The sequence below is a fragment of the Sciurus vulgaris genome (assembly GCF_902686455.1).
Source record: "Sciurus vulgaris genome assembly, chromosome: 8".
Lineage (NCBI taxonomy): Eukaryota > Metazoa > Chordata > Mammalia > Rodentia > Sciuridae > Sciurus > Sciurus vulgaris.
This window is the reverse complement of record NC_136468.1, coordinates 130,826,912-130,845,870: the sequence shown is the minus strand read 5'-3', so window position 1 is coordinate 130,845,870 and position 18,959 is coordinate 130,826,912. Positions and strand designations below refer to the sequence as shown.

Below are 18,959 nucleotides of genomic sequence, written 5' to 3'. Positions count from 1 at the left end.
GGAGCTGGCTTTGGAAGGCAAAGCTGAGGCCATTTAAACATTGAAATAAAGACACTAAGGAGTTATAACCCACTGAATATAATACTAATAATCATACATGAGCCTATACTAGTAATGAATGAATAAATACATGTTTGGAGAGAAGACACAGTAGAATGCTACCTAATAAAAGGAGAAGAAATGAAACAACAAAATCGCCATTGTGCTATCACAATAAAAATAATTGAGTCATGCAGGAACCCGCAATGGATACAAATGGGTCTGTGGAAACTGCATGAAGAAAATGATATTTACAAGGTCTTAAATATCTCCCCACAGATCATTTATTAATAACATGGGGAAAACAGTAACTTAAGTGGGAAAAAATATGACAATCACCACTTTAACTGAGGAATTGAAGACAAATTACCAAAAACAGGCTAATCAATGGACATTACAGATCTCTTAATGTGATGCCAGAGCATAACAGAAGTTCACAGTGATGGCATCCATGCCCAAAAATGCATATTCTAAATCTATCACTAGAAAACTTTAGAGACACTGAACAAAGGGACACAACAGGTTTTGTACTCTTGAGGAATGTTAGTGTCACGAAAGACAAAGAATGGCTAAGAAGTAGTTCCAGATTAAACAACACTAGAGTTTTGATAATTAATTAATTCATAATCTTGTATTGGATTCTCAAAAATAAATTTTAAAAAGTCTATGAAGAACAAATTAGAAAAAAATCTGAATATCTACTGTTGATAGAATTATTTATTAATGTTTTATTCCTTATTTTTATAATTTTACTATGATTATTTATAATAATGTGATTCATTCTCAGGAAATATATTCTACAGTTTTTAGATGGGAGAGACTTAATGTCTGTCTACAATTAGCTATCAAGTGGTTAGACGAAAAAGCTTACTCAGAGAAATAAGAAAAATGTGGCAAAAGGTTTGAATCAGGATGAAGGGAGATAAGAGTTCTTAATACTCTATTTAAAACTTTTCTCACATGAAATTACTTCAAAATGAAAAGCAGATTATGCACCTTAGTCCCAGCTACTCTGGAGGCTGAGGCAGGAGGATTGCTTGAGCCTAGAGGTTGAGGTCAGCTTGGGCAAAATGGTAAGACCTTGTCTCAAAAGGTAAATAATTAAAATAAAAAGTAGAGAAATAAAAAAGTAACAAAAAGCAATTTGCAGTCAAATAATTAATTAATTAGCATCTACCAAACACCAGACCTGTGCTGTACAAACAACAGTTAGATACAATCCCTGGTCTCAGGTGATTCCCAGTTTTCAGGAAGAAACAGGAAGAGCAACCCGCACTCAGGTCACCAAAATACAGAGCTAAGGTAAAAGGAAGAATGGATGGTTTATAAATAACCCTTAAGATGGAATGTGAGAAAGGTGGGTTATTTCATTTATTTACCTCTTGGAAACTCTCAGAGTGTTATCTAGTGCCTACCACAAAGGAAACACAACTTCAAATGTTTCAGTCCTGTGGTGTCACCTGGCTGCCTAGGGGGTGTTTTAGGACACATTCTGAGGCCATGTCACCTGGATGCCTAGGGGATGTTTTAGGACACATTCTGAGGTCATACCAGGTATCACAGCATGAAAGATTTGGGGGTCACTCTCTTCCCTTATTAGTCTCCTAGTTCTTCAGTCACAGAGTACCACAAGGTTTATGGTTGCATCACAGCTCTGGAAGGCTGAGATGAAGGTGTCAGCAGGTTGGTTCCTCCTGAGGTCTGTGAGGAAGAACCTGCTTCTGGTCTCCTTGGGCGCCTGGTAGTTGCTGGCCATTTTCAGTGCTCCTTGGCTGGGAGAAGCTTCACACCCTAACTCTGCCCTCCTATTCACATGGAAATCTCTCTGTATGCCTGTATTTATCTCTGGGGTCATGTCAGATTAGTACCCACCCTAATGACCTCTTAGAGTCTGCAAAGACCCTACTTCCAAATAAAGTCACATTGACAGGTGCAGGGTCTTATGAATTTAGCACCTTTTGGAAATACTTAATTCCACCCATAATACTGCCTTACTGTGACACTCACATCTCAAAGATTTTTTTCCCCAGACTGTCTTTCCAATCTTTTTTCTTATTCCTTCCTATAAAATCCCTTGTCCCAGATAACCTGCTGTCAGTAGCCTTGGAATGCTTTGTCTCAGTATCTGACCATGAGTAGCACATTTCCTCCCATTCAGTCAGATTGTTACATACTAAGCCTCTTCATGACTCACCTCCACGTTGCTTGCTGTCCTTTGTGGAATTTACATGGTGATCACTTTGTGTTCACTTGTCTGTTACCTCACTTGCTACTAGACTATAAACTACATGAAAGCAAATGCCTCACCTGGAACAGTGACTACTAGAGATCCACTGCCAGGCTCAGTCTCTGGCACATAGGAAATGCTCAGCACACCTGCTGGTGCCCTAAGTACAAGGACCCTTACATTTTCACCATATGAGTGTTTTATTATTTTGACCAATTCCTGGATCACTGGTCCAAATTATGCATGCTAGTTTCTGAATAAATACTTAAATTGGAGTAACCTAAGTGACAATAAGAGATTTATGGGAAGGAACAAAATGTCCCACAATAGGGCATTACTTGAACGCAAACTAAATAAGCATCTTTTTTTAGGGCTACCAATAGCAAAGAGAAGAAATACTCACCTGGAAGTAAATTAGAAATGTGAAAATAATAAAATGTAGGAAAACAATGACAAGAAAACAAAGTAAAATCCCAAACACAGAAAAATGCTCAAAAGCACATGAAAGCCTATGAGCCTACCTTGTATGTAGCCAGATTGTCAACAGTGGAAAAAACAATGACAGTAAATATTCATTTTGGATCAACTTGTCATTGTTTTTGCTCAACTTGCATTTTTGCAAAATTATTTTAGTATATTCAGTTTCAGAGCTTCTGTGCATTCTTTTTGCTGATTATCACAGGCATACAGAAGCCATTCGTTAAGTCATTAGATGTTAGTAATTGCTAGTATTATTATTACTGGTCTTCACTAGATATCTTTGTGGGAGCTAATAAGAAAATGGTTGCTAAAAGGTCTTTGTGTCTGGTCCAAGCTTAGACAGGGCTGGAAGGAGAGGCCAGAGAGCCTCTTCTTTCCCTGATCCACACTGACTTTTTCAATCTTGTCCATTCACTGACAACCTGGAACTAAGCTCACTGGGGTCAGAGTGCCTGGGGTCCAGTTTCACCTGGCTTTCTCAGGCTCACATTGCTAATCTGCAGGATTCTTAGGAGTGACTCAGCTGCCTGCCATAGTGCCAGCTGATAGAGTCTCATGGTCAGTCCCTCACAGCAAGGAATGTCACATTCCTGGTTTAGTCACCTGTGTGCAGGCAAAGCAAGAGGGCCCAAAAGGTAAAATTGAAGTCACACTGATATAATTTCTCAGCTGTTCTGTCCAGGTACCAGATAGCCGAAGACAGTGTGACACTGAAAAACAGACCTGATGTGACAGAAAAACAAGTGTTGGTGGAAAATGCACCATGTGATGACACAGGCAGAGAATCTGCTTTGAGTTTGATTTTTAGGCAATATTCTGCAAGACTTCAGAATAGCCAGATAAAGCCAGGTGTGGTAGTAAGTTCTTGTAATCCTCACAACTTGGGAGCCTGAGGCAGGAGTATCACAATTTCAAAGCCAGCTTCAGCAACCTAGGCAGGCCCTAAGCAACTTAGAAAGACCCTCAAAATTAAAAAAAAAAAAAAAAATATAGACTGACCTCAGACACTAAGGCAGTGAAGCCTTTAAGATTGAGGAAACAAGATTCTCTAAGTTTTAACCTCTAAACTCCAGAGGCTCCAAAGCAAACACAACAGGATCAGAACAGGGATTCCTAGGATGTGAGTGCCCAGAGATAAAGCTGAGGGATTTGCAGTCTCTATAGTGTCATGTGAAACACAGGGCAGTTGCCACCTAAAGACCCTGAGGACCTACCCTAGTAAACTGCCTCTCAAACACATAACCGATTTCTCACCCAACCCTGAGCTGCTTTGCTCAGTAATCATTCTTGCCCATAGCTTCTCCTTTGTATTCTCACTGCAAAGCTCTCAATTTCAGCTAGACTCTTGATGTAACCTTCTCACCAGTCTGCTCATTCTGTCTGTTCCTCAACGCATTCTCCCCAAGAGCCAGACTGTCTGAATTGCAGATCTAATTGTACCATGTACTGCTTAAGGATCCTCAGTTGTTTCTCCTACGTTCCAAAATAAAATTCAGACTCAATCACAGTAAAGCATGAGAGATGTGAATCTTCTTACTGCCTGTTCAAATATCCTATCCAAAATTCTCCCTTAATTTGGTTTGATTAACCATCTCCTGCTCCTTTATCTAATAATGGTTGGTCAAGTCTCTTTGCTTTGACTCCTGTTATTCTGTGTGACCAAAATGTCTCTTGATCCCCACTACTGGATGCTTACTTCATACATATAATCTGTCTTCAAGAAGATTTCCTAAACCCCTTAATGTTATTCCAGTGCTAACACTATGTACTTTTATGTTTTCCTGACATAGAGCTATTTTAGTGGCAATTTTCTGTTTTTTATCTGCTCAGCATCCATGCCTTGTTTTTCTGATTTTCTGCTCCCTAAGATGCGTTTGTGGGTAGTTTTCCAGCCAGGGTATCCTGCTCTCTCCCTTCCAAGTGGTGGGTTGAGGTAAAGCTGGGCCAATTGAGATCTTGAGTGGGGAGACACCAGGGTGGAGAATGGTTGATGCTGATTAACACCAGCCCTGGTAAAACCATTGATGGTAAAACCATGGAGCTCCTGTGGACCCTGTCCATTTGGAAGCCTTAGTTACTTCAGTTTCCCTTCAGTACTTTGAAGAACCCCATTTCTTTTTGAATTAAATTAGTTAAGAGTTGTTTTCTATTGATTACACTCCCCCCAAATCCTAACAGATGCGAATCCTTCTAGGACTTAACTATTTATTTGTGCAACTCACCTAACAGAATGTCTTCTCTTTAAGTGCAGGGAGCAGTCATTAAACATTCCCTTTTGCTCATCATTCTGTATGATGTTCACCTTATAAAAGATGCTCATTGAAAAGTGAATAATTGATTTACATTACTGGATGAACATGGGCAAAGAGCAATAATTAATACCAACCCAGAGCAAGGACACTAATGGCACATAAAAATAACTTTGTGCTTAGCTCTATTCTGGTTTACAGTATTTGTCCATGATTAGTATGAAGATCCAGATGGCATATACATCACATTTTGCAATTGGCATTAACTGGGAAGGATAGAAGATATATTGAACAACCAAATCAGTCCCTAACAATGTAGACAGGCTAAAAATATGAGCTACATTTTTAACATCTTTATTGAGATAAAATTTACATACCACAAAATTCATCCATTTAAAGTATTGAATTTACAGGTTTTTGTAAAATCACAGAGTTGTGAAATCTTCACCATAATCTAATTTTAGAACATTTCATCATTCCTAAACAACACCCCATATTCGTCTGCAGTCACATCCCGTTCCTCATCACTATACCTAGGTTCAGACAGTTCCAGATTTTTTTCTCTGGCTTCATATGTATATGAAATCAGCCAATATGTAGCAGACACCTAGAATGTTTGTAAGATTCACCCAGTCATAGCATGTACCTGCCCTTCAGTTCATCTTAGTGCTGAGTAATAGTCTACTATGTGACTATATTTCCTTTTGGATGTTCACTCAACAGCTGATAGATGTATGAGTTACTTAACTTTGTGGTCGTCATTAATAATATTGCAATCCAGGTTCATGTGCGCATTTTATGTGGATATGAGTTTTCCTTTCTATTTAGTGTATGCTATAGGTGAAATTGTGGATCATATGATTTCTCTTCATTTAAGGATTTGGAAACAATGCCCTTATTTTCTAAATTTACTGCACAATTTCACTTTTTCTCCAACAATGCTTTAGGGTTCCAATGTCATCACATCCCTGTCAATACATTATCATCTGTCTTTTTGATAGGAGTCATCCATGGATATGTACTATGTCTTATGGACTTAATATAAATTTCTTCAATGATTGATGATGTTAAGTGTCTTTTATTATGCTTATTAGCCATTCCTATATTTGTTTTAGAGAAAACTTTTCAAATCTTTCACCAACTTTTAAATTGGCTTTCTCTTTTGTAATTAAATTATATGAATATATATATATGTAATTTGAACATGAATAAATGTTCTTCCTTGCCTATAAGATTTGTAATGTTTTTCTTCACATTCGTCATGGCATCATTCACAGCATAAGTACTTTCAATTTTTCTCATTATTTTTCACTTGTGCTTTAGGTTTTGTGTTTAAGAAGACATTAGCTAATCTAAGTTATAAGGATTTATGTTTGTTTTCCTTAAGTTTTATAGGCTGAGGTCTTATGTTTAGGTTGATGATCCATTTTGAGTTAATTTTTGTACCTGGTGTGAAGTAGATGTTCACTTCATTATGTTGCATGTAGATATATAGTTACTCACCCCATTTGTTAAAATGCTATTCTTCGACCTTTTAATTATCTTGCTATCCTGGTCAAGTATCAATCAACTGAAAGTTTTCTGTTTGTATTTCTGGACTCTTAATTCTGTTTCTTACTCTATGTGTCCATTACAGTGGTTTTGATATAACTTTGGTGTGTCCCCAAAAATTCATGCTGGAAATTTGGTTCCCAGTGTAATGATGTTGAAAGCTGATGGAAATTTTAAGAGCTGAGGCTTGGGGGCATCATCTTCAGAAGAGATTAATGTAATCAAGAACTCTGGTTTCTTCCCAAGAAAGTAGATTGTTACAGAAGAGTGAGCCTGGCCTCTGAATTGTTCTACCTTCCTGTCTTTCCAGGTTCCCTTCCTGCTTCTCTGCCATGTTGTGTTGTAGCCAAAGGGGACCTCAAGAGAGGACAAACAGCTGTAGTCATCTGATCATGAGCTTTCAACCTCCAAAAATGTGAGTCAAATAGCTTCCTTATCTTTTTAAGTACCTGGCCTCAGGTATAGCAGCAGAAAATGAGTTAATATGTCTACTTACATGCTAGACCACATTATCTTGACTCAAGTTCTGCACTAAGATATGAAATTGGGATGTCTTTGTCCTCCAACTTTATTCTTCTTCCAGATTGTTTTGGGCTTCCTGGATCCCACATTTCCATGTGAAAATCTCTATCAAATTTCAGAAACCAGAGTTCTGAAAAGTAGCCATGTTACATGAGAATAAAGTATCTATCAACAAAGCCACAAAAATATTAACTAACTAAATTCTTAAAGTGATCATTTTTTTACCTTTTTTGACAGCACCAAGTTTCAGAGTCATCTCTTTACTTGCCACTGGTGCATTATTGTCATCACTGTCAAACACTACTGTTTCTAACTGTTGATGATAGAGCCACATTCTATTGAAACTTTTTTTCTATATGTACATGTGTGTGTTCTCTATGAATTATTCTCTTCTCACCTTAGAACTTCCTACAAGAATAATCTCAATGAGGATTATGAAGACTTAAAATAGCTTTATCTATTTATATTTAAATAATTCCCTAGCTTATTAATTTTTTTAAGTTTGAAGTTCCTGTTTTTTGGTGGTTTGAGAACATTATACCATTGGTTCTCCTTGTATTGATGGGAAGATGCTTAATATTAAATGATGTGCTTATTTTTCTCTGGAAAATTTTAACATAATATTTTTGCCATTTTTATTCTCAGCATTCACCATAAATCATTTAGGTGTAGATTTATCTAACTGTTCAGCACCAAAACACACATTTCAATTTGGAATCTTCCATTATTCTCTAATCTAGTAAATTCTCAGGCTTTATTTCTTAAGATATGTTTTTTCATCTCCATTTATGTTGCTTCTTATCATAAAAAGTTAAGACTTCTAATATTAATCCTAATGTATCCTAACTCTTATTTTATAGTTTTCTCTCTCCCTCTTCCTTCCAGTTGTCATGTGGTAGCATCCCTAAACCTTATATTCTAGGTCAGTGATCATTTTACCTAGATTAATTTTTCTTTTTTCTCTTTTTAAGGTATCATTTATATAAAATTCAAAACAATACAAAGTTAACATTTCATTTTGAGATACATACACATGTTGTAAAACTACATCAAGAAGCCAGAGAAGGACAAACACAAAACTCAATAATAATTACTTGAGAGGGATAGGGCATGTATGTTAAATGTAGGCAATATTCTGTTTCTTATGCTGGATGTGGGGTAGTGGGGTATACAGCTACTTATATTTATTATTCCTTATGCCTTATATATACATGTTCATGTATTTTAATATGAAAGATTTAATTTTTTAATAAGATAAAATTGTGAAAGATAAAAATGAATTATGTCATTTCTGTATAACAATAAAATTAAGTATAAAAAAAGAATGCACAGAAAATGTTCAACTCTTTATCTTTTGGTGCCCCATGCCATTAGTATTAATCTAAAAGGGCCATAATCCTAGAATGAAAATAAGCACACAGACTTTAACTGCTTTGACACACATCTGAACATCTGCTTTCTTGGTATTCTAATCTAAGTCAAGAAACATGTCAGCCACTCGTTTCTGATTCTTCATCTTTCATCTCTGATTAGCGTTTTATTTGTCTTTGAATTTCTTTGGACTTCTAGTTCGGTCCTTTTTTTCCTCCTTTCTCTTTCATAAGGATCTCTTTGGTACTTGGATCTGTGACTGGTACTGTAGTGGCCATCCCTTTCTGGAGATCGGCTCCGACTTCAGTCCTGAGGTCGGTCTCTCTTTTCACTCCTTTGTTTCTCCCAACAGCTTTCTTCTTCTTCATAGTGACCAAACCCCATTTCCCTGTAGGTATCCTTTTCCTTTACATTTAACCTTTGCAACAGACTGGCTAAAATCCACATGTATTCTTCTGTCATTGATAAGTACATTATCCATTTTGAAGAATGCTTTCTCACAGTCTTCTTCCTTTTCAAATTCAATAAAGGCACATCTGAGGGACTCTCCTGTCTTTCAATTCCGAATAACTTCACAACTATTATTGGCACATATCTTGAGAATATTATTCCAGATCCTCATCTGTGGTCACTGGATTCAATTTACATACAAACAGCACATTTTCTGGAGGTTTAATGTCTTCATCGTAGGTCTCCCACCATCTCTAAAAGAATAGCTTGAGCTTTGGCCTCTTTTTCTACCTTTATTTCTTCAACTTCTTCAGCTGATCTCCATTGAAATCATCAATTTCTTTTTCTGCTCCTACTCAACCACTATTTAATTTTTCCTTTGTGGTTCTGGTGATCAATCAGGAATTACTAAATCACGAGGGTCATCAAATGGATCATCTAAAATCACTGTGTGATTTATCCTGATATCTTGATATGGTACAAAATCCTTGTCAACAAAAGTTTCATTAATTATCTTAATTATGCCCAAGCCTTCTGTCACTTCACCAAACACTAGATGAACACCGTCAAGGTAATCTAGATTTTTCTCCTATAGTAATATAAACTGAGATCCTTGCTGATCACTGCCATTGTTCACTGTGGACACAGTGCCTTTATTCTGGTGCTTAGTTCTTGGCACATCTTCTGCTTCAAAAAAACTTGTTGATCACCATACAGTTGACCAAAGATAGACTCTCTTCCTCAGCCAGTCCCTGTAGGATCACCAGTTTATATGATAAAAATCCCTCTGTACATTGTAAGACAATAATTGTAATATTTTATTTTGCACAACTTCAGGAAATTCAAGTACGCATGGCTACTCCTCCGTGTACAAGTCAATGAGGATGTTACCCGAAGTGGTCTCCAGCAGACCAACCATGGCACTGGCTCCTCCTCAGCAACAACTAATTTTTCTTCCTGTGGATTTTAACATTTTAATTCACATTTTTATTTCTTGTGTCTTTCAAGTCATTTCTGTAACTTTGTGGTCCTCCATCTTTTCTTCCAGAACACACCCTTCTGACTTGATCCTGCTTCCTATTGCTGCTCCCATCACCCCTCTGACTCACATCACCTGAACTCCCCAGTGTCCCGTGAAAGGAAGGGCACTGTGTTCTTTCCACCCTGTTCATCTCTTGCTCATTTGATTGGGCAAATCATTTTCTGTATTCCCAAGGTTGTCCATAGTTTTAAAGTTGCTTTTGTGTCCTTGAACACTTCTCTCTCTGTCTCTATGATACAACCAGGGAGAGCTTCAGGGCAGAAAGTACACTGGACTAATTCCCAATCCTGTTGGAAAGTAAAAATCAAGATTACCCTTTCCTATCATGGGTAGAAATCAGGAGGGGATGCTGCTGTTGTTGCAGGAAATACCCATGGCCAGTCTGGGTATCTTCCAAGAATATTCCAACCATCATGGCTTACTGGGACCAGGCAGGACATTGACCACATCTGGGGAAGACCGAAAACCTGGGAAGAGTAACACAAAATCAAGCCATAGGGAAATGAATTCTAACAACAAGTAAAATTTTGACTGAGAAACCATTACCACCTTCCTGTGTAATCAATATTCTTATTTTATATCTACAAAGGCAGTGATTGAAAGATAAAAGAAAATATTCTCTGCTCTCACCTTGGCAGTCTACCCTGGAGGATGTTAGGAAGCACGTGGATTGACCTTAGCAACTGGAAGCCTTCAGCATTTACTGTCTTCTATCTATCTCCCTTCTGTTCACCTTTATTTACACACACACACACACACACACACACCCCACCACCACCACCATGCAATTCTTAATTTACTTAGAATTTCACATTACTTGAAAACTGATTGCCCATAAGTCTGTTGTCACTATTGATTCTGCATTTTTGACCATATTTTCCGCCACCCAATCGTGAAAAGCTCCTGTGTATCCCAGAGGATGCTGTAGTATAATTAGACTAATATGCATATATTTACTATATAATAATATAGTATTAAATAACAATTTAATGGCATTTTATAATACTATCCTTTAAGTATTTTATATATTATATAGACTATTGTCTATAATATAGACTTTTACTTAAGTATATTATATATAATGCATATATTTATGTATATTCATATACACATTACATATACATATATAATATACTATTATCCGTTGGTTTCTCTGTGCCTTCCTCAGTCCCAATAATTCTTAAATTTGGCCTTTTCATGATATCCCATAATTCTTGTAGATTCCGTTCATGATTTTTTAACCATCTTCTCTGTTTGGTCAACTTTGTTTTCAAGATTCAATATTTTGTCTTCAATGTCTGAGGTTCTGTCTTCCAGGTGTTCTATCCTATTGGTTATGCTTTCTATGGAGTTTTTGATTTGGTTATTGTTTCCTTCATTTCAAGGATTCTGTTTGGTTTTCTTCAGTATCTCTAACTCTTTATTTAAATGCTCTTTTGCTTCCCATATATGCTCTTTTAACTGTTGATTGTTGCGATCATTTAATGCCTGCATTTGCTCTTTCATCTCCTCATTTGCTTCCCTGATTGTTTTAATTATGTACATTCCAAACTCCATTTCTGACATTTCTTCTGCCATGCTGTCATTGGGTTATATTGGTACAGCATCTAGGTTTTTTGGGACATTTTCTTCCCTTGTTTTCTCATATTGGTCAGATATCAGTTGGACTCTGAGATATTGCAGATTTCCTCTAGTGGCTTTTAGTGTCCCTGTAGATTTCGAGTATATCACCTCCTAGCCTTCAGTAGCCTGAAGTCTTGGAGGAACTTGATAATGCAGTGCTTCCAAAGAAAGCTACCCCTAGCCTGCTGCTGGGTCTGGGGCTGGGGACTGGCTGTGCTCAGAAAACCTCTCATTGGGCGGGCCTGCTCTGAGAAGCTGGCCTTGGACTGGGCTTGCCACCAGAGGGATCAGGGCTGCTCGGGGAAGTCTCTTACTGCCCTGCCCTGCTCCGAGAAGCTGCCCACTGTCCAGGCCTGCTACCCGGGCCAAGCTTCACCCAATGGGAGAGACTCACCCAGTGGCTCTGAGTTGTTCTGTGTCTCTCAATACCTCCTCTTCTTGAATCCTGAGTTCTGGGGTGACAGGAGATGCAATCACCCTCTAGTCCACCATCTTGGTCCTCTCCTAATATACTATTATCTATAATACACCACTGTATCATAGTCTATTATAATGATACCATTTTATTATTTTGTGTTTTAAAATATTGTAAAATCTGGGGGAATCTCTTTTCTTCTGATGAGTATTCTAGAGGTTTTGGTTATCAATATGTGCATATATAATAAAGAAAAATAGGGTGTAAAGTTCCTAATATATGTTAGATATTAAAACTTCAGTGGCTGAGAATTGCCACTGTGTGTCTTCAAAGGCCAATCCAAGAACTTCTTGATTTCTTTGGTGGTGTAGGAAGGACACAGGGAGGGAGACCAGGCAGAGGCAGTTTTTCAGCTAGCAGGTATCAGGTGACTCTTACAGTTTTTATCATGCTTTGCCAAAATCATAGATCCTTTCTCTCCTGTGTGACTGAAGCAGAGAAAAGGCAAACACCTAAGTGGTGTAGGAAGCCAAGGGGAGAATGCAGGCCTGGATTGGGACAAGTCTTTCTTTTGTCTCAGTGCGAACCAGGCTCATGAATAGCATTTCGTCTTCCCAGCAACTCTATTCATGGTATTATGAACTTTTTACCAATAAGGAAACTGAGCTGCATGTTCAAAATCATCTGGGTTTCGTGAGTGATGCTGGGGAGAGGAGCAGTTCCCTGAAAGCATGTCTGAACCTCAAGTTTGTACTCCATCCACTAACCCCCAGCAGATGAGAGGAGAGGACTCTTGCCCTAGTGAAGAATTTTCTGCCTCAGACTTGCCCTTGATTAAATATGGTTACCTGTGATACCCACCCATGTAATATTCTTTTCCTAGTACCCCACACCCCACCTGTTAGGTTTCCTACATTTTCTACTAGGGACCAATTCTGATAAACTAATTCTCACTTAGATGTTAGCCAGTAAAGTATTTTTGATTGTGTTTTTATTTGTGTTTGTATGATTTGGGGTATTTAGTCTGGATTCAGTTCTGATTTTGTTTTGTTTTATTTTGTTTTTTACCTTACATAGAGTCCTAGACAAAGAATAAATTGCCCTTTATGTCATTGCTTGATTCAAAGGATTGAATCTCTAAATGTGGAGTATCAATCTCTTAAACCTAAGTACAGATCATGTAAGCAGTAAATTTTCTGTCATCAATCAAAGTGAAATCTAGGCAATTATCAATGCACCATGGACCTCTGGCCCAGAAGTCCTCATATCTGAGAATACAACAGAAAGCAAGTCAGGTGGTTTCTGAAAAGTATTCCCTTGAGACAATCAAGGCAGAAGTAGAGAAATCTCAAAAGTTTGGTATGTGAATGTTTATCTTCCTAGATATTGTCAGTAGTTTTCTGTAACTACTTTCTGAGCTAGCTAATGTTTAATTTGAGTAACCTTGTGGAAAGACCTGTTTAAGTGGCACTATCAAACAATAGCAGCAAGATAAGAGATAAGAAGAAAGTATAAAAGGATTTTTAAAGAAATGCTGGGGGTGGAATTTATCTCTCCAAACAAATCAGGGTGTGCTAAGCTTGATAGAAAAATCCTGTAATGGCTGGACAGATAGGAAAATTTTATTTTCCAGAACTTTGTAGCATGTGAGGGGTTTTACTCTGATTTGATGGTAGGGGTTTGGGGAGGGGAAGCTGTGACTTTCTGATCATTATATTTGTAATATATTGCCTGGGATCTTGACATTCCAAACTCATTTTTTTTAACATCTTGTGCAAAGTGTCAATGAATAGAAGTCGAGGGAAGGGAGAGGGCTTGGAGAACACCTACCCCAAGCTTCCATCTGTAATTTAGCTATGCAGGAAGGAAATCTCTTTTGACCCTTTTTGTAATCCCTATGCATCTAAAAGCAGCACTGGAGCAAGCTTTGCCCTACTAAGTTGTCTGTTACACTGCAGTTGCCTTTCTGAGTAGCTAGAGTACGTGCCCGGCAGAGAACAGAGAAACTAATTACTAAAGAGAGGCTGTGTTTGTTTTCATTGTTTCTGTTATCTGACTTACCCAGGCTCAGACCCGAGACTCTGAGTTTAGATGCAGCAAAATTTTCAGAATGAGTGCCTTGCATTTTACTATCACAGAAGAGAATTAATAATGTATATATATTGATTTTTTTATTTGTATGCTTATTGGAGCACACAAGATAAAGAATCCAAGAGTCTATTTGATCAATCAAATAGACTTGTATTTGTTAAGGACTTAATAAGTAGCTGCCTCTGTGAGATGTAGAGATGGGCCACCAGTGTGGGGGATGTCCCTTTCAGGGGCATACAAAAGAGGTGGCCTGATAAGACATTCATAAAACAATCCTAACATCAGGGAGTAAGAGCTACAGTTTTTAACTAGTTGCATGACCTCTTCTATGCTCACTAGCATGTAAAATCACTGGATATTTCTATAGAAATAAGAGTCTGGGACAATGGTTTGCACAACTAGCTGTGTGTCTTAATCACCCATGAAAATCTAAAGGTTCCAATAGATTAGCTGTACTCTAGAGGAAAGAAATCGAAGGAGTTGGGGAGGATTTTGTGACTTTCAAAATCATTGTATTTAATATATTTCCTCAGATCTTGACATTCTAACCTACTTTATTAAAACATCACACACAAAGTGGCAAAGCATGAAAGTACAGGGGAGCCATAGTGAGCATTAGGGATTGAATGTTCTCATCTCCCATTACCCAAATTCATACATCAAAACTCTGACTCCTAAGGTGTTTGTGTACCAGGGGGGGTCTTTGGGAGGTGAGAAGGATGAGGTCATGAGAATGGGGTCCTCTGGGTGGGATTAGTGATTTCACAAGGAGAGAGGTGAAGAGCTTGCTCTCCCTGGGCTTGCACAAAGAAGAAGCCACATGAGCACAGGGGTAGAAGGTGACTCTTTGCAGCTGAAGCAAAGAGTCCTCCCAGAAACCAACCATGCTGACACCCTTATCTCTGATTCTTTGCCTCCTAAATTGTGAAGAAATAAGTTTCTGTTGGGTAGGCCACCTAGTCTGTGGCATTTTGTCATAGCAACCCAGGCACACTAGTACAATGAACATTGGAGCTTTCTGTGAACTGAGTTCCTGCCTCTACTTCAACTAATTTGGCAAAATATTAATTAAGTATGCTTTTAATTTTTTCCCTCTTTGCCTCACTGCCTTCCAGTCACTGAACAACAGTCACCACTGCTTCTGTAGGTGCCTGGATACAAGGGGGAGGGACATTTAATCAAGCTATAGGTGGAATTGTGCTCCCCACAAATATACAGATTAGAGTCCTAACCTCCAATACCCCAGAAAGTGAACTTATTTGGAATATGATAGGGGTAAAGGAATAAAGATGAGGCAATTAGGGTGAGTTCTAAACCTAGTATGACTAAAATCTTTATAAAGGGGGCAAATTTGGACACAAAGACATTGGAAGATGCCACAAATCAAGGAACACCAAAGATTGACAGCAAATCACCAGAAGTCAAAACAGAGGTATGAAAACGATTCTCCCTCACAACTCTGGGTCAGAACCCATCCTGCAAATATCTAGAGGGCTCCACTCTCCAACCTCTGTGAAACAATGAATCTCAGTTATTTAACCCACCCGGTGTATGGTTTTTATGGTAGCTCAAGGAAGTCTATATAAATCACCTGATAGCTGAAGCACATGTTGCCAAGAGCCAATTTATTGCTTATATATATTTATATATATTAATTTCTAAAACCTGCCATTGTATATCAGGATTTGAGGTCCTATGTCACCTAGATCACTGGTTCTCAAAACTTAATTTGCCTCAAAATCAGGTTCACTATCAGTTTCTGAATCAGTAGGTCTGGGACAGGTCTGAGAATTATTCTTACTAAGGAGAAAAGAGGTGGTGCCAGGGTGGGAACAGAGGGAGATTCTGATGGCAAAGGAGCTATTTAATAACCAAGAGTAGATGAGAGTTAGGACACTTGGTAGAGGAAACAAGGCAGGGTAGATGCACATAATCATCGGGCCGGCTGGAGGACAGGGCTGGTGTTGAGGCTGGGAAGAAGGCAGCACAATCATCAGCTTTGCAAAGCAGTATAAAAATCAGTCTGCAAGACAGTAGTAGCTTCTGTGGTTCAGATATTTTTCATATACTGAGCCACTTTTTCCCAAACAATTCTGAGATTGCTGGATTATTACTAGTGGAGTTAGGGGATAAGCAGTAAGAAAATTGCATGCTGAGTGAAAGAGTAAAGAGCATGTGCAAATCACTGTAAATGATACATATTACTACACATTCAAGCAGAAAGAGGTCCTGAGACCTCTTTGATAAGGATTTAATCCCACCCATCCCCACTTGGGAGGGATCCACTCTGTGACCTAATCTTCTCCCACAGCCTCCTCTTCTTATACCTTCTCTTTGTGGGTAAAATTTTCAACATATGAATTTGGAGGGGGGGTCATAAACTAGATCATAGCAGATTCAGTCCAGGGCAGAGTAGCAAGCCTCACTCAGCCTGTTCTTGAGCCCCCAGTTGGGTCAAAAGGGTAGGATTCAGGGGAACATCCCTTGGAAGAACAGGTATGGAATTGTTCTCCATGTATTTAACTGAAAAGTCGTGGTGACTCGCTGAGAACAACGGACATCTTGTCAGAGAGATTTGAGTTGGCAACTCCAAAAAACAGAAAACTGCCCAGCAATGTCCAGATGGCAATTCTTCAGTCTAAAAAAGGAAGACCTTCCCTGGAAGAACCATGAAGCACAGAGTGACAATGAGCAGCCCTGCCTCAAAAGAGCAGAAATGATGTTTTTCTGGAAAACTCTTTTATTTTCTGGAAAACTCCTTTATTTCATAGTTGAAATCTCCCCTGAAGCCTATTCCAAGCTGAGAATGGAAAAAAATCACCCAGGAGATCAATGCAAATCTCATCCCAGGCAGAACATCCCTTTTCACTGAGCTGGCTCCCTTGCAGCATTTAGCAGTTTCTCCTCTTACTATGTATCTAATTAAATTTTTTTTTTTTATTATTTTTTTTGGCTTTAAAGGCCCCTGTTGGTCTTTAAGCTGAATGTAGGCATTAAAATAAATGGTTGGGTGGTAAATACCTTAAAATGTATGGGTTCTGGCATTAGGCAGAACTGGATAAGAGTCTGAGTTTCACTATACTTGTGCAAGATACAAATTTTCTCAGAAAGAACCAATCATCTCTGGAAAATAGGAATGATTATGTCTTACCACAATGAGTGTTGGAAGGAATGCATAAAATTGCTCTTGTAAGTCTTTGAGAAATTAGACCGGCACATAGTCAAGATGAAAATAAACATATATTATGATAAAAACAATGATTTTTTTCAAAGATGCTAAGTAATATGATAAATATAGCAGGCCAAAAAAATAGTTGCATATGCTTAAAGCAAAATAATTCACTTCCTATTAACTTCAACCACCTCATAAGCCAATATATAATTGAGAGAAGGATTTGGTTTGACAATGAAATTTGAAGAATAAACAAACCTTAGACCCAGAAGGAATGTTAGAATCAAATATTCCTCACTTTCAGATGATCATACTAAGGCACCGGAGATAATGCTTAAGTCTGTCTGGGTTTCTGTCACAAGGTAACTTAGACTGGGTGGCTTCAACAACAGACATATTTCTTGTAGTTCTGGAGAATGGGTGATCGAAGACCAGGGTGCCAGAAGATTCTATGTCTGGTGAGGGTTCTCTTCTTGGGTTCCTAACAGGAAGATGAAAGAAAGAGGAAACAATCTCTCCCCTTTTCTTCTTTGAAGGGCACTAATCCTTTCCAGAAGGCTCAACTCTCCTAACCTAATTTTCTCCTGAAAATCCTGCCTCTGATTCCCTTCCATTAGGGATTAGAATTTTGACATTTGAATTTGGGGGATCAGGAACATTCTGTCCATAGCTCACATTCTAACTCCTTCAAGCTCAGCGAGTCATAGTACACAGCCAGCATTAAAATACATTCCTTATATCATCAGTCCGTCAAAAATCTATCAGATCTTAATTCATATTTGCAGAAGAAGTAGGTAAATCTCTTTTTAGAAATCACACATTTGTGAATTTGCAAAGCTGTTTCAGGAAAGGTAATTCCACAGAACATGTCACCCAAATAAGCATTGCTTTGACAAACAACATCTCTGTTCATCAGAAAAGTTTATGTTGATGCCTGAAACACATTCTGGAGACATCAAAGTGAAGGAGAAGAGTTTTATAAGCAAACAAACCTTAGGCATGCTGGTAAAGGACACTTCCTTTGGAATGGAACTCTGGAGTGTTTAATTATCAACATGTGCCTTTCCATCCTCAGCCTATTAAATCATCTGGCCTGCTAATAATAGCCTGTTTAGCCATCAGGAGAAGATGGATGAGTTTTAGTTCCCATTTTCAAATTCCAAGGGATCTGCCCTGTTTCTGAATTATCTACAGATGAAGATTAGTCACTGAGGCATCTGTAGGATTGTGCAGAGGGACACTGGAGTCTCGGCCAGCACATTTATCCTCCGCAATGGGCTCCTCTCTCTCCTCCAGGCCTTCTACTGGTGAACAGAGACTGAGAGAGACAAATTTAAAATGTGACAAAGAGAACCTTACCAATTAAATGCTCTGTTTGCATTGTAAACTGATTTTAATCATTTCCTGTGTTTAAACTGTCTGTGAAAAGATCCTGTATTTAGCTTCACAAAGAAAGCTTTGCATATACTTGGACTGCTTTCTCAAAATTAGCTGGTGTTGTGGTTGGTTTTAATGCACATCCTAGTGTTCCTGGATTACCTGTTGATACATACCCAAATATTCTAAAATTTTGTAGCTTCAAACCATTTAATTGGAGCATGATTTTCCAAATGAGGAACTGAAGAGCCTAGCTAGGGATGTCTCCTCGACAGTTCCTGAGAATGTAGTTGAGACATCATGGCTGGTACCAGCAAGATGGTACAGAATGTGGAACTGACAACCTGGCC

General features: G+C 38.3%; 1 pseudogene across 1 annotated transcript; it reads right to left on the bottom strand.

The window, feature by feature from the left end:
* Nucleotides 1-8,649: 8,649 nt before the first annotated feature.
* Nucleotides 8,650-9,808, bottom strand: LOC306667450 (peptidyl-prolyl cis-trans isomerase-like 4; annotated as a pseudogene). Its single transcript has one exon. The product of its transcript is annotated as a peptidyl-prolyl cis-trans isomerase-like 4 (transcript).
* Between the last annotated feature and the right edge of the window lie 9,151 nt (nt 9,809-18,959).